This window comes from Vulpes lagopus, chromosome 8 (genome assembly GCF_018345385.1).
Source record: "Vulpes lagopus strain Blue_001 chromosome 8, ASM1834538v1, whole genome shotgun sequence".
In the NCBI taxonomy this organism is placed as follows: domain Eukaryota; kingdom Metazoa; phylum Chordata; class Mammalia; order Carnivora; family Canidae; genus Vulpes; species Vulpes lagopus.
In genome coordinates, this window is record NC_054831.1 from 84,159,074 (window position 1) to 84,175,157 (window position 16,084).

Here is a 16,084-nt window from a genome sequence, read left to right on the forward strand (position 1 = left end):
AAAAATAGGAAACAACCCAAACTTTCAAAACCACAGGATCAGTTAAAATAGTGATGGTGTATCCATAGAGTGGCAGGGTGAACAGCTGCAAAAAATAATGTAGCACTACACTTGCTGACACTGAAGGACACTTAAGAGTGTTTCATATTCTGAAGTCACAGAACTTGTTACAGAATAGTTCATATGAAATAAACTCTGGTGCCTCCATTCAATGAAATACTCTGTAGCTCTTTAAAAATTGAGGCAACTTCCCATATCAGTATATGGAAATATCTGAGAGAGAATTCAGAGAGGTGACAGAGCACACTGCAGAACAGTGAGTGTGGAAACCTAGGGTAGCTCTGCTTATATATTTGTAATATGCAAGAAGATGGTGAAGGAAAAAAAAATAAAAGAAGAAGATGGTGAAGGTGGTGAGCTTCAGAGAGGGCAAGTGAGTGCCTGGGAGCAAGTGAGAGAGGGAGACTTGCAGCTGCATATCATTTGGTGCTTTTGTACCTTCTAAATTTTATTTTGTGTACATTATTACCTATTCCAACATTAAATAAAATAGCAGTAAACCACGGTATTTATATTATGATCCCATTTTTATTTTTTGAAGTAGTTTATATTTGCATGAGAAAGATTCTGGCTGTAAATACAACAGTTCACAATGGTTATTTTGGAAGGAGACTTGTTGAATCTGGAAATTTAAAAACATATCCACAAATCTCTTGCACTGCTGGTGGGAATGCAAGCTGGTGCAACCACCCTGGAAAACCGTATGGAGTTTCCTCAAAAAGTTAAAAATAGAGCTAACCTACTGCCCAACAATTGCATTTCTAGGTATTTACCCAAAGGATACAAATGCAGTGATCCAAAGGGGCACCTACACCCCAATAGCAACAATGTCCATAGTAGCCAAACTATGGAAAAAGCCCAGATGTCCATCAACAGATGAATGGATAAAGAAGATACGGCACGCACACACACACACACACACACACACACACACACACACACCACTGGAATATAACTCAGCCATCAAAAAATGAAATCTTACCATTTGCAATGATGTGGATGGACTAGAGGATATTATGCTAAGCTAGATAAAGCAGTCAGAGAAAGACATCCACATGATTTCACTCATATGTGAAATTTAACAAACAAAACAGAGGATCATAGAGAAGGGAGGAAAAAATAAGATGAAGTCAGAGACGGAGACAAACCATAAGAGACTCTTAATCGTAGGAAACAAACTGAGTGTCTTTGGAGGGGTGGGGGTGAGAGGATGGGGTAACTGGGTAATGGGCATTAAGGAGAGCATGTGATGTAATGAGCCCTGGGTGTTATATGAACTGACGAATCGCTGACCTCTATCTCTGAAATTAATACACTATATGTTGGGACGCCTGGTTGGCTCTGGTTGAGCATCTGCCTTCGGCTCAGGGCATGGTCCTGGGGTCCTAGGATTGAGTCCTGCATCGGGCTTCCTGCATGGAGCCCACCTCTCCCTCTGCCTGTGTCTCTGCCTCTCTCTCTCTGTGTCTCTCATGAATAAATAAATAAAATCTTTTTTAAAATACACTATATATTAATTAACTGAAATAAAATAAAATAAAACCACAAATCTTTGCTGCTCCTCCTTTCAAAAGGCAGAGACTAATCCCTGCCCAAGTTTAGGCCTAACTGGATCACTCGTTCTGGGGACAGTCAGTTGCCATGTCATAAGACACTCACACAGCTATGGAGAGGTCCGAGTTGTGAGCTTCAAAGCCTCCTACCAATAACCAGCAACATCTTGCCAGGCAAACAAATTAGCACCCTAGGAAGTGAAACCCCCAGCCCCGGTCAAACTTTCAGATCCCTCCAGCTCTGGCTGACAGCCTGATTGCAATGTCATGAGAAATCCTGAGCCAGAACCACCCAACTAAGCAACTCCAAAATTCCTGAAACTGAAAACCTGTGAGATAATCCATGTTTGTGTTTGAAGCTAAATTTTGGGATAATTTGTTACACAGCAATAGATATAATAATCTGAGATAATTTTGGATTTTCATTTTCCTTATTGTACTTAGAAATGTTTATTAAAATGAGTACATATGTATGAGTAATCAAAACTGAGAAAGAAATGAGCCAGAGAATAATGGAAAAACAGTTCAGCCTAAGGTTCATTAACTCAGCCATGTGATCCTTCGATGGGGACACTCTGGCTTCTTAGCAGTTTGAGTGAAGCATCCTTATGGGCTTTAGAGGACCTCAGGGCACTGCTTATGGGCATAAGCAGCCCTTATGGGCTTTAGAGGACCTCAGGTGCACTTCATAAGGGCATAAGCAGCCCTTATGGGCTTTAGAGGACCTCAGGTGCACTTCAACTTGCCATCAAAAGGTCTCTGCCCTCCTGGGCTGTGTTCATGGAAAGGTAGATCCACATCATGGAAGGTGACCTCATGCTTCCCCCATCCCTGACATCAGACCAGATCTGGGCATCAGACACTGGTGTCTAGAACCTGCTGAAGGGCCGGAAGTTGTCTCTTCCTTCTTTTGGGGCCTCTTGTCTCATAGTTCCTTTCTCAGTTGTGCACTCCAACAAGACTAGGCCTTCTCAGTGTTCTAGACACTCCATGCTCTCTCTCACTGCCTAGATGGCTCTTCCTATCGCCTGTGTGGTCCCCTAACTCTCCCCTACCACCCCATGATGCTGCATTTCCCGGCAAGCAGACTAAGCTCAGGCCATGAGCAAAACTTCTCCCACTGTTTCTTTCCTCTTCTTTTTATTTTTTATTTTTTGATTGATTTATTTACTTGAGAGAGAGGGAGGAGCAGACAGAGAGCATCTCAAGCAGATTCCCCACTGGCATGCACCCTGACATGGGGCTCAATCCCATGACCTCAGATCACTACACCAGCCTAAATCAAGAGTTGGACACCCAACCAATTGAAGCATGCAGGCACCTCCCCTGATTTTTCTTTAAAACTTTGGCATTTGAGGGCAGCCCCAGTGGCGCAGCAGTTTAGCGCCACCTGCAGCCCAGGGCGTGATCCTGGAGACCCTGGATTGAGTCCCACGTCAGGCTCTCTGCATGGAGCCTGCTTCTCCCTCTCCCTGTGTCTCTGCCTCTCTCTCTCTCTCTCTCTCTCTCTCTCTCTCTGCATCAATATGAATAAATAAATAAAATTAAAAAAAAAAAAACTTTGGCATTTGAAAAGCCTTGTAGCTGCTCACCAGACCATAGGGACATCTTCCTAGGAAGTCTTCCCAGACCTCATGCTGGATAAGGGCCTTGCCTCCTGCTCTGTGTCAGTCTAAATCTTTCCTATTTGGCTTTGTGCATGCTTTATTGTTACTGCTGGTTGGTTGCTGGTTTCTTGGACAGACTATAAGCCATGGAGGGCAGCATCAACCTTGTTTGGTCTCTGCTGTGGCCCTAAGGCCTGACACATAGGACATGCTCTGCATATAGTCACAAACAGTAAACACACAAATGAACTCAGGAGACCTGAGCAACTTCGGTGTAACCGTAGAAGGCAAAGCTAAGATTAATCAAAGTGAGTCAAATTTTGGTTCTAAATCAGGAAGAATCTTCTAATCATATACGCTGTGTATGAGGGAGTGAGCTGTGATCACCAAAGGAGTTTATAATAGGAAGCCTGGTGGGCTCTCTGGGAGGGAAGACTGTAAGAGCATTCCATACTGGACAGAATTTGTGAGTTCCTAAGATCCCAGGCAAGTTGGCTTTTGAGGAAGTCATGAGGGTGTTTTTCTGGTGGAGGAGGGGCAAGGAGGTAAATTTGTTTTTTCCAATTAAGGAACTTCCTTGTGATTCAGACTGGCTGAGCCCAGCTGGTCAAGTTCACCCACACTTCCTCAACTCAGCCTATCTCTTCTACACTTGAAAGGCTGGCCATGTGGCTGGCACTGGTGACACCTGGTGGCCATTTGGACTAGGAGGGAAGCCGCCCTACAACTCTCAACCACTCTGCTTGATACCCATCACTTCAGCTGTACGGACAGGCTTCATCTCCCTGGACCTCAGTTTCCTAATCTGCAAAGAGATTGTTTAAGGTATGAGACAGGCTGCATGTCAAATGCTTAGAGCAGTGTCTGGCGTGTGGTAAGCATTCAGTGAGAATCCAGGGGGTGGGGGGCGCCTGGGTGGCTCAGTCTGTTAAGCCTCTGACTCTTGATTGTGATCTCAGGGTAGTGAGATGGAGCCTTGAGTCGGGCTCCGTATTGGGCATGGAGCCGACTTGGGATTCTCTCTCTCTCTCTCTTTCTCTCTCTCTTTCTTCTCCTCCTTCCCTCCCACTTGCTCTCTCTTGCTATCTCTCTCTCTTAAAAAAAAAAAAAAAAAAAAGAATCTTAGTGGCTATTACCATTGCTGTAGACCCAATTCAAGTCCTTCCCACAACCCCCAACTAGCTGGAGACATATTTGAGGGCAGCGGTTAGAGTACCTTGACTCTGTATCCAGAGAAGACACAGGACATAGCAGTGGTCTTTATTGGCTTTAGAGGGCACCTGCTGGCTGATTTCCCTTAGTGCCTTCCTTACAGGCTAGAGAGGGGCTGGCCCTGCTGGCTGAAGCTGACTGTCTGGCTTTCCATTTCTTGAGGCTATAATGAATCATTCATACAGAATGGGCTTGAGATCTCTCTGATAGGCCAAAAAGCAAAGAGAGACAGTTTGCCACCAGGAGAACAAAGACGCCATCCCCAGATGACCTGGATGGGAAAAACAGACTCAAAACCCTCAGCAGAGGAGGAGGGATAGGCCCATGAGGCCACAGAGAAAAAGGCTGATATATAGGCACAGGTTCTCCTTGGCTTCCTTGGGAGGAGTGTGCCTTTGAACCAGACTGCTGTGGGTAGCAGTGTGAGGGGAACTGGAAGAGTCCACTGCTGCCCAATAATTCCCTCTCTTCCATCTTCAGGGCTGGTTTATTCTGGGTTGCTCTTCTTTCTCATGCTATCATGCCAGGTCCTAGGATTGCCTTGAGCTCAGAATATTCCCAGATATTCATTCATTCGAGAGTCAACAAGTATTTATTGAGCTCCTTCTCTGTGCCAGGCACCTTGCCATTGGAATTTACGTTCTGGTTGGAGGGACAGACAAAGGAGCAGACAGACAAAACTATACTTAATAAACATTGTTTGGGAGTAAGCCCAGGGCTTGCAGAGAGCAGGAGAGAGGTGGCCTTTAAACTGGATCTGAAGGAAATGGGGGACATGGGGGGGGGGGGACATGAGACTTGCATTTAGGCTGGGTGAGGTGGGGGGGAGGGGGCGGGGGAGGACGGGAAGAGCTCTGGGATTTTTCAGGAGTTGCAGGAAGTGATCTCAACCACAGACTTGTTAAACATGGGTGCCACTTCCAGGGCCTGGGGAACCCAAATCAGCATAGTTAACAAGCTCCACGAGTGATTTTGATACAAGTGGGGACTGTGGCTCACCATGTGAGAAAGGCATAATGAAAGATGGGCTGGAGGTCACAGGTGCTGTGCTGTGAAAGGCTAGTAGGTCAGACCCAGTAAGGTCTTTATATCAAAGGAACAGGAAGGCCACTCAAGAGCCTTCATCCTGGGAACAACAGAATCTTTACAAAGACTCCTCTGCAATATGGAAAATGGGTAGAAGAGCGCTTCAGCCCAGAGCAGACATTGGCCTGAATCAAGAAAGAGGCAGTGGGGACAGAGAAGCAGCCGGATTTGGGAGAGGAGGTGGGACTGTAGCATCCGCAGAGGCCGGTGGTGATGCGCTGGCTGTGAGATGAGAGAAGGAAAGCAGCCAGAAGGCAGGGGAATGTGTGAGAGAAACCAAAATCTGGTAAGGGAAGTTGGAGGTGTGAGAGGGAGGGAGGCATGAGGGGAGGGAGGGAAGGATTCAATGTGGGGTGTAAAGGGGCTGAGAGGGACAGACCGCTGAGGCCAGGTCGCCATCTGAGGACAGGCAGGACAAGGATGGGAAAGGCGCGGCACATCGGGGACGCCGAGGTCGGAAGGACCCACCCTCGGGTGCGCGCTGAGTCCGCAGCTAGACAGAGGTCAGAGAAGCCCAGACCGCCGCTGGTCCCAAACCCTGACCTGTCCGCGTGGTCGGCCGTGCCCGGCAAGGCCCAGGCCGGTGACCTCACGGGGCGCGGGCGCCCAGGCCCTGGCCTCCGCCAGATGGCGCTGCTCCGGCGGTCCTTGGCGCCGCCCGGCGGGCGCGGCTCTCGGGGCGGGGCCGGGACACCCGGCGGCCCGCCTGCAAGCGCTCGGGCTCCCGCTCCGCTAGGCTTGGGCGGCGGGTCCGGGCCTGTCCCGGCAGCCGGCAGCTCGGGGGCCGGCCGCTGCCTGGAGGGCTCCGACCCCGCCTCCACGCTGTGGCCCAGGGCGTGGGCGTTTTTGCGCACTCCAGGGGGACGCGGGTCAGAAACCTGGGCACCATTCTGGAGAGCGATGCCATCCTCGCACCCGCACCAGGCAGCCACGGGGTCTGGTCGGCCCTGCCGTTCTGCCCTGTCCAGAACCCTTCCCGGAACCCTGCCCTCTCTCAGATCGGCCAGCTTAAGTAAAGGAATAGACTTGGAAATCAACAGCTAGCTCTGACCTTGAGGAACAATCTTCCCTTGCTCCAGTTTACCTTCAGATTAGATAGAAATGGTGATGCCACCTCAAAAGATTGTTGGGAGGACTAAATGAATCATCTTTTTAATCATTAAGCAAGTAGCCAATACATACCAGGTATTTGAACCATTCTCTTTGTGTTGCTGGAATATTATCACTGACCCAGACTTTTCTTTTAAGATTTATTTGTTTATGATAGACACAGAGAGAGGCAAGAGACACAGGCAGAGGGAGAAGCAGGCTCCATGCCGGAGCCGGACACGGGACTTGATCCCAGGACTCCAGGATCGCCCCCTGGGCCAAAGGCAGGCGCTAAACCACTGAGCTACCCAGGGATCCTCTGACCCAGACTTTTCAATGGCTTCTGACTGCCCTCAAGATCCAGTCCAAACCTTTAGCTTAGGCTACAAGGAACTTTCAGTCTCATTTCCTGTCATTTGCCATCTCTTCCTCCCCCACATCTTTGGCAGTTTTATCATAGACTTCTTTGTGTCTTGACCTGAATACCTTTTCCCATTTTCTCTCCTCACATTTGAGTCCCACCTCAAAAGCCTACCTGTCATATACTCCCCAATAATCCCAAAGTTTTAAGATACCCAGAACTGGCATTATAAGAGACAAAATGGAAAGACTAAGAAACAATGTGTCACAATTATGAATATGTTTGAGCACTCTGTGCTTAGTTCGAGGGACAAAAATAGCTAAGGAGATAATTGAGCTGGGATATTAAAAGAGAAGAGGATCAGGGAGGGAGGAACAAAGAAAAAGAGTTTCCTCCACCCTCTAGCCCAACAAGTGTCCAGGCCCTGAATAGACACCCTCACCCCTATCCCCAGGAACCAGGGTCAGGTCTCTGGACAGAACCAGTTTATAGGTTCTTGGAAGCTATTGTTGCACACCTATTTAAGTAGCTTTTCCAGATGTGGGAAAGGATGCCACACGAGTCACCTGCCCATTGGCATCTGACCCCCTGAAAACAGGAGGCAAGCACATGTGAGACCAGATCTGGGACCATGTGCGCTGATAGAGATCTGAATTGACAGTCTCTGTGGATAATCTGGACCCTAGCAGATCCATGTAAACAACCTGACATGCCCATGCTTATGCCGTGTCCTTCAGCACTCCTCACCAATCAGGTCATCCCAAGCATCCAGTGAACTGAGGTAAGGGACACAGAGTATTAAACTCCTCCCCAACCATCCGAGTCTTTCCTCGGTACTTACAAGTAGATGTTCCAGACAGTGGGCTGGGCAATGCCCAGTAGATGGGACAGACAGAATGATGTCATTCTTGCCCCAGAATGATGTCATCATTCTCACAGTCTAATGACAGAGATGAGTCAACCATCAGGACAAGATGTGACCTGTGGTGTGAGAGGATGACATGAACTAGGGACAATGTAGTGCAGTGCTTAGAGGCCTAGACTGGCCTCAGATGATACTGTGAAAGTGCTTAGTGCTAAACATGACACATGAGTAATAAAAAAATAGGTACTTAAGAGGCCGTGTTGAAGTTGCAGAAGTTTAGTGTCTAGCTTATCCTCTCAGCCTTCTGCAGGCTTCTGAACAAATATGAACTACCCCTGTTAAATCTCTGTAGTCATTCACAGCATGCCTGAGTAGAGATGAGCATCCTCCTCTCCTCCTTATAGCTTGGGCTCATCACCTGAACAGAGGACAATAGAAGGTGGCAGACAATGGGAGAAAGGTCGATGAAGGGGCTACACCTCTAGAGGAGGTAGCTCAGACCTTTTGGGTGCCAGTGAACACCAAAGGGCCCATTGGATGGAAGGCTGCTCCTTGGAGGCTGGTTTGGAAGTCCATTTGCATAAGAATGAGAAAGCATCGATTATCTGAATCAAAAATAGAGAAGTGCCCTCCTTGGCACTGCCTGGTGATGTCCCCAACTCTCCAGATCATCAAACACACAACTGCTGATGCCAAAGAGTAACAAAAAAGGGACTATATTAGTGCTTGGGTCTTCTTTCTTGCCTTTTTTTTGACCCAAACTTTTAGATCTGCTGAGGTTTCTTTTTTTTTTTTTTTTTTTAAGATTTTATTTATTTATTCATGACAGACACAAAGAGAGAGAGAGAGAGAGAGAGAGGCAGAGACACAAGCAGAGGAAGAAGCAGGCTTCATGCAGGGAGTCCCACGTGGGACTCGATCCCCAGGATCAAGCCCTGGGCCAAAGGCGGCGCTAAACTGCTGAGCCATCCGGGCTGCCCTCTGCTGAGGTTTCTTATTCTGGAGTTCACTGGACCACAAGAACACAGGAATCCATCCAGGGGCTAAATATAAAGCCAGTCCATCAGCTCCCATCCCTACCCAAGTTTTGCCAAACTCAGGCTTTACTTTCTCATTACAGGATAAATATATGCTCTTTTGCAAATAAATTAGAAACCACAGATAAGCAACAAACAGAGCTACTTCATATAAATTTTATCATTTTCCTCAAAAATATGAAAAGTTAAACAAAACATACTCTGAACGTTTGTTCCTATCACTAAAACCTTCTCCTGCTGCACAATTTGTAATTGCTATAGACTATGGTGTTGGAGAGATATGTGTATGTGTGTGTGTGTGGCCAATTACCCATCATCAGGCACAGAGCTTGTTTTTGCTCATAAATAACACTGAGAGGACCATCCTTATAACAAAATCCTTGTGAGTCTCCTTAGTTATTTCAAGGTACATTTCTTGGTGTGGATTTGCTGGGTCAAAGGGAGCCCCCCCCCCCTTTTTTTTTTACTATATTGCCAAAATACAGATGGGCCTATTTAGTGTCAGACTTTAGGAGATAAAGTTAGGAGATAAAGCTGCTGGGAAGTAGAGAGAGGTGGACAGCCTGGGTTTGTTAGCTATTCCTAGGGAGTCCTGGGATGTGAAGCTAGAAAATAATAATGGAACCAGTTAGCTCTCATACTCCAGCTGCCCTATATGCTGTTCCAGTTCCCCCCAGCCAGGGCCTCCCAAGGGATCTATAGGAGGGGAGGGAAATCTATCCCTGGGGAGTGAGGGATTAGGGCCAGTGGTGCTAAATTAATAACCTAAACCTTTCTGCTTTTCCTTGGGATTTAATTTTAGGCATTGTGCTAGATGATTTACAGACATTATATGATTCAATTCTCACCAAAGCCTGAGGAGATAGGTATTATCTTTATTTTCAGTGTGTGGATAAGGACCCTGAGGCACAGAGGAGCCGAGTGGTTTGACTAAGGCCATAGAGCTAGCAGGCGGTAGAGCAAGAGTGCTGAAGACAAGAAGCTTCCCCGACCCTCAGCCCTGTTGGTGGGCCTCCTAGAATGGACCGAAATTTGGCCACCCTGGGAAGGAGGAACTTGCTGAAAGAGGACTTGAAGCTTTGGCCTAGGCCACCTCTCAACCTTCTCTAGGAGCTGATCCTTCAATGAGGGAGTCTTACACATAGCCCCATCTGGCACTGGCTACCTTTGACCTCTAGGTGGATTGGCTAGCTCCAGAAAGGATGGAAGTGTAGCTCAATTGGAAGGGATTGGGGAATTAATCCCTTTGTGTCCTAGGAGGGTCTTGAATAATTGGAGAGACAATGATTGATGATGGGGGTATTGAAAATCCTAGTACGTGGACCAGAGGTGAGAAAGGGGCCTGGGAAAAACTCCTGATACAAGGAGGTCACAGGAAGATGAACTACCAGCAAGAGGGGAAGATGGACAGGTTTGGAAGTACAGCTAGCTTGGAGGTAGAGAGCACTGGTTTCAGAGTCCCAGCTTGGGCTTTCAGTGCCATCTTTGGTTGCCTTGTCACTTTGAGCAGTTAAGGACTCTAAGCCTTCTCTTTCTTGTCTGTAAGAGTATCTTCTGCCCAAGACAGTTGTGAGGGGTTTGGTGCCTAAAAAGTACTCAATAAATGCTAGGCATTTTTATTACCAAATGTTGAAGATCTGATACTGTGTGTGGTAAGGAGCCATAGTTATGCAGTACTTGGCCACCTCTGAAGGCCCAGCCTAGAGACTCTCTGGGGTAGAGAATCAAAGGAGGCCTGAGGATCCTTAATGTGAAATCCCCTTAGGAGGCTCCAAGCTCCTGTATCCTAGCCAGGAAGACCTTTATGATGGTTATTAAACACTAGACAGAGACCCAATTCCAAACTTACTGTCTCCTTCTCTGGAATGGGTCAATAGTCTCCCTGGGGCCTTCACAGGGGAAATTTTATATTTGGGTAGAAATTTTAGATCTGGGTAGAAATAGGTGAGAAAACCACACTCTGAAGCTGAGCCAGGTGAGAATCCCCCCTCCAGCCCTCTACCTCTGGAGGCCAGCAGAGAGCACCTGGGTCTCCAGAAATAGGTGCAGGGCCAAGAAAGAGTGACCAGTGCCCCTACTTCCATTTCCTATGCTGCTTTCTCTCCCCCACAGTTTGATAGACTGTGCCTGGAACCAGTGGAAAAAGCAAAAGTTACAGATGCCTTAAAAATGCATCCCCTAAAAAAAAAAAAAAAAAAAAAGAAAGCATGCCCTGACTGCAGAACTCAAGTGAGTGAGCAGAACAGGTTGTAGAAACCACTGAAATTAGACTGCAAAAGGGACTTTGTTTCCCTCCCAGCATCCATGTTAAGTTAGAGGAGGGTGTGGTTCACCAAGGGGACCCCATGCACATACACACATGCCTAACTTCCTGTCTGGCTTTAGTGTCAGCAGCAGGCCACACTGATCTTGCTCTAGCCATCCTCTGAGTGTGACAGGCCTCAGCTCAGCCACCCATTCCCAGGAGCCTGGCAATATTTGAAGAGACCTGGCACTCTGAAGGGCAATCTGGTTGCAGACTGCCATTTACAAGATGATGAAAAGGTCTTTGGGGGAAGACAGGAAGAGCTAGCACAGAACAGATGCTTGCTTTTGAACCATGAAAGCCAGTGCTGCAGAAGTAGAGGCCACAGCTATTTCTCCCTGACTCCCAGGCCTTTGTGTAGGCTTTCTCTCCACCTGGAAAAGGCAGCCTCTCTTAACCCAGGCCAGGTTACCTCCTACCTGTAATGTAGGTTTCGAATGAGATGTCTTCCCTTCGAAGACTCTTCTGAAACCCACAAACTGGATTAGGACCCCTCCATTGTGCTGCATAGGTCGCCTGTGCCTATCCCTATCAAAGTCTTCATTTCTTCATCTGGAAACTGTTAACTCATCTATAAGATAAAAGTAGTGTTTACTTCAAAGGGTAGTTGGGAGGACTTAAAGGACACAAAGCTTAGAGTCAGGTGCAGTAAAAAAAAAATTACTGGTTTTGCTGTTGCTCTAGAGTTTACCCAAAGGATTATAATCTCTTATGTACTTATCTCAGGATTATAGTTTTCTATATATCACGGTCCCACTTAACCACAAGCATCTTATGTAAGTCTGGTTCATTGTATCCCAAGATCCAGGCACAATGCTTGCAACACATTCATAGAACAAGTATTTATTGACCCATCACCTCATATGTCCCAGGCTTAGCTCAGGGGTTCTTTTTTTTTTTTTTTTTAATCTCTCTCTCTCTTTTTTTTTTATTGGAGTTCAAGTTGCCAACATATAGCATAACACCCAGTGCTCATCCCATCAAGTGCCCCCTCAGTGCCCGTCACCCAATCACCCCTACCCCCCGCCCACCTCCCTTTCCATCACCCCTTGTTCGTTTCCCAAAGTTAGGAGTCTCTCATGTTCTGTCTCCCTCTCTGATATTTCCCACTCATTTTTTCTGCTCAGGGGTTCTTAAATGCTCAGAAACTATTTGTTGAAAGAATGACAGAACACTGAGACACCCTTGAAAAAAATTATACTCCATTTCAGTGGGGTGGCAGGATTTGGAATCTCCACTCTACTTCTTTAAAGGGGGGGGCAGGGACAGGGGCTCCAGGGGCCCCACCCTGCCAAGCTTCAGCCTACAGAATGATGGTGGTGACTATTGGATAATCCACTTCCATCATTAAGGCCTGAAAGAAGGGATGCCTCCCAGGTTTTACCTTTTCCCCCTCAAAGTGAAAATTTCTTTCATATGTTTTTATTATGAAAGTCACATGTTATAGTAAATGAGTCAAATGATATAGAAACCTATGAGCTGAAAATTAAAGCTCACTTCCCAATTCTACCTTCTCAGGAATAACCACTATAACAAATGGTATGTGTCTGTCTAAACATTTTTTTAAGAGTTATTTATTTATTTATTTATTTGAGGATTGGGGGACTAAAAGAGGCAGATGGAGAGAGAGTCTCAAGCAGCCTTCCTGCTGAGTGTGTCTGTCCAAACTTTTTACAATAACTATTGGATGGCTAAATATACATACGGCATGACATAGTGGTTAAGAATACAGGCTGACTTTGACAATCAACCCTTAATATGAACCTCAGTTTTCTCAAATACAAGATGAAGATAGTAACAAATAATAATTGTTACTTAAAATGTTTTTACATAAGGAGTGCCTGGGTGGCTCAGTGGGTTAGGTATCTGCCTTCAACTCAGGTGACCATCCCAGAGTCCTGGGATTGAGCCCCACGTGGGGCTCCCTGCACAGCTGGGAGTCTGCTTCTCCTTCTGTCCCCCCACTTCTCATTGCTTGTGCTCTCTCTCTCTCTCTCTCTCTCTCTAGCCCTGGTTTCTGTCAAATGAATAAATAAAATAATTTTTAAAATGTTTGTATGTAAGTGGACTCATACTACACATAAGGTTCTATACGTTCACTGTTTTATTTTTTTTAAGATTTTATTTATTCATAGAGATGCAGGGAGAGAGAGAGAGAGAGGCAGACACAGCAGGCTCCATGGAGAGAGCCCGACGTGGGACTCTATCCAGGGTCTCCAGATCACGCCCTGGGCTGCAGGCGGCGCTAAACCGCTGCGCCACCAGGGCTGCCCCACTGTGCCACCAGGGCTGCCCTCGTTCACTGTTTTAAACTTTATTTTTGAAATACTTGTAGAGTCACAGGAAGTAGCAGAAATGGTATAGAAGTTCCAATGTGCCCTTCTAGTACAATATCAAAACCAGGAAATTGATGCAGCTATGTTAATGTCATTTTATCCTTTGTGCAGATTCCTTTTTTAAAAAAAAATTTTAATTGGAGTTCAATTTGCCAACATATAGCATAACACCCAGTGCTCATCCCACCAAGTGCCCCCCTCAGTGCACATCACCCAGTCACCCCAACCCTCTGCCCACTTCCCCTTCCACTACCCCTTGTTCATTTCTCAGAGTTAGGTGTCTCTCATGTTTTGTCACCCTCACTGATATTTTCACACATTTTCTCTCCTTTCCCTTTATTCCCTTTCACTAATTGTTTTTCCTTTCACTAATTTTTATATTTGTGCAGATTCCTGCAACTACCTTTGCAATCAAGATACAGAGCTATTCCACTACAACAGAGATCTTCTTCATGGCACCTCTTCATAGTCATATCCACCACCCTCCACCCCAATATCTCTAACCCCTGGGGATCCCTGGGTGGCTCTGTGGTTTAGTGCCTGCCTTCGGCCCAGGGCGTGGTCCTGGAGTCCTGGGATGGAGTCCTACATCGGGGTCCCTGCATGGGGCGTGCTTCTCTCTCTGCCTGTGTCTCTGCCTCTCTCTCTGTGTGTGTTTCTCATGAATAAATAAATAAAATCTTTCAAAAAAATATGTCTCTAACCTCTGGCAATTACTAAGCTATTTCCCAACACTATAATTTTGTCATTTTTAAAGTGTTATATAGAGACACCTGAGTGGTTCAGCAGTTGAGCATCTGCCTTCGGCTCAGGACATGATCCCGGGATTCTGGGATCGAGTCCCATATCGGGCTCCCTGCATGGAATCTGCTTCTCCCTCTGCCTATCTCTCTGTGTCTCTCATGAATAAATAAATAAAATATTTTTAAAAATAGAAATAAAAACGTTATATAAATGGAATCATATAGTATGTGACCTCTAAGATTGGCTTTTCTCACTCAGCATAATGTCCTTGAGATCCATCTAACTTGTTTGTATCAACATTTGTTCCTTTTTATTTCTGTGTCGTAGTCCATTCTATAACATACTTAATTTTTCTTTTTCTCGAATATCAACATTTTGCAATCTCTAATTGATTGCGACATAGATCATAGATGGATGCTAACTTTTTAGAAAGAGGCAACCAGACACTATGTGCTTTCTGTTAGAAGCACACCACACCAGGGCAGCCCTGGTGGTGCAGCAGTTTAGCGCCGCCTGCAGCCTGGGGTGTGATCCTGGAGACTTGGGATCGAGTCCCACGTCGGGCTCCTTGCATGGAGCCTGCTTCTCCCTCTGCCTGTGTCTCTGCCTATCTCTCTCTCTGTGTATTTCTCATGAATAAATAAATAAATAAATCTTAAAAAAAAAAAGAAGTACACCACACCAATTATGAAGTAGTCTTTTTTTTTAAGATTTTATTTTTAAGTAATCTCTGCACCCAACGTGGGGCTCAAACTTACAACCACAAGATCAAGAGTTGCATGCTCTACCAACTGAGCCAGCCAGGCACCCCAATCTTGCCATCAAAGCTCCACATTCAATTATAAAGTAACAGGGAGTAGAAAGGAAAACATGTCAAAACTATCCCTTGTGAAGGCAACGAGGAAAATCCAGATTTTTTTTTAAGATTTTATTTATTTATGCATGAGAGACACAGAGAGAGGCAGAGACATAGGCAGAGAGAGAAGCAGGCTCCCCTCGAGGACCCCGATACGGGACTTGATCCCAGTATGCCAGGATCATGCCCTGAGCCGAAGGCAGACACTCTACCACTAAGCCACTTAGGTATCCCAGAAAAATCCAGATTGTGAGAAACTTCATGACAAACATCACAGTTTCTTCAGCAAATAAATTGCAAGTAAGCACATTCTCTCTCTCTCTCACACACACACACACACATAAATATGTAGATGGAAGAAACTTATAAATCAACGTATTTTTAAGAATCCATACAAAAAAGGGATGCCTGGGTGACAAAACTGAAAATTTGAACACTGACTAGATATTTGAGGTTATTAAAGATTTATTTATTACTATTTTTTAATATTAGGGTGATTTTTTAAAGTCTTTTTATTTATTTGACAGAGAGAGAGAGAAAGAGAACAAGCAGGGGGAGTGGCAGGCAGAGGGAAAGGAAGAAGAAGGCTCCTTGCTCAATGCGGGACTCCATCCCAGCACCCTGCGATCATGACCTGAGCTGAAGACAAACACTTAACCAACCGAGCCAGACAGTGCCTGTGTGGTGATTTTTTTTTTATTAGAGTTTTTTCTTTCAGAGATACATACTGAAATACTTACAGATGAAATGATGTCTTGGGGGCAGCGCCGGTGGCGCAGCGGTTTAGCGCCGCCTGCAGCCCGGGGTGTGATCCTGGAGACCCGGGATGGAGTCCCACGTCGGGCTCCTTGCATGGAGCCTGCTTCTCCCTCTGCTTGTGTCTCTGCCTCTGTGTGTGTGTGTTTCTCATGAATAACAATAAATAAATAAATAAATAAATAAATAAATAAATCTTAAAAAAAAAGAAATGATG

General features: G+C 46.0%; 1 protein-coding gene across 1 annotated transcript in view; it reads right to left on the reverse strand.

Annotated features, from left to right (window-relative positions):
• The window catches only part of STING1 (stimulator of interferon response cGAMP interactor 1), a 29,367-nt gene extending 13,497 nt beyond the window's left edge, over nucleotides 1-15,870 (reverse strand). The window contains exon 1 of the mRNA XM_041766674.1: nucleotides 15,852-15,870. The gene's annotated coding sequence lies outside the window, so the exon portion shown is untranslated. The remainder of the gene's footprint in view (nucleotides 1-15,851) is intronic.
• Between the last annotated feature and the right edge of the window lie 214 nt (nucleotides 15,871-16,084).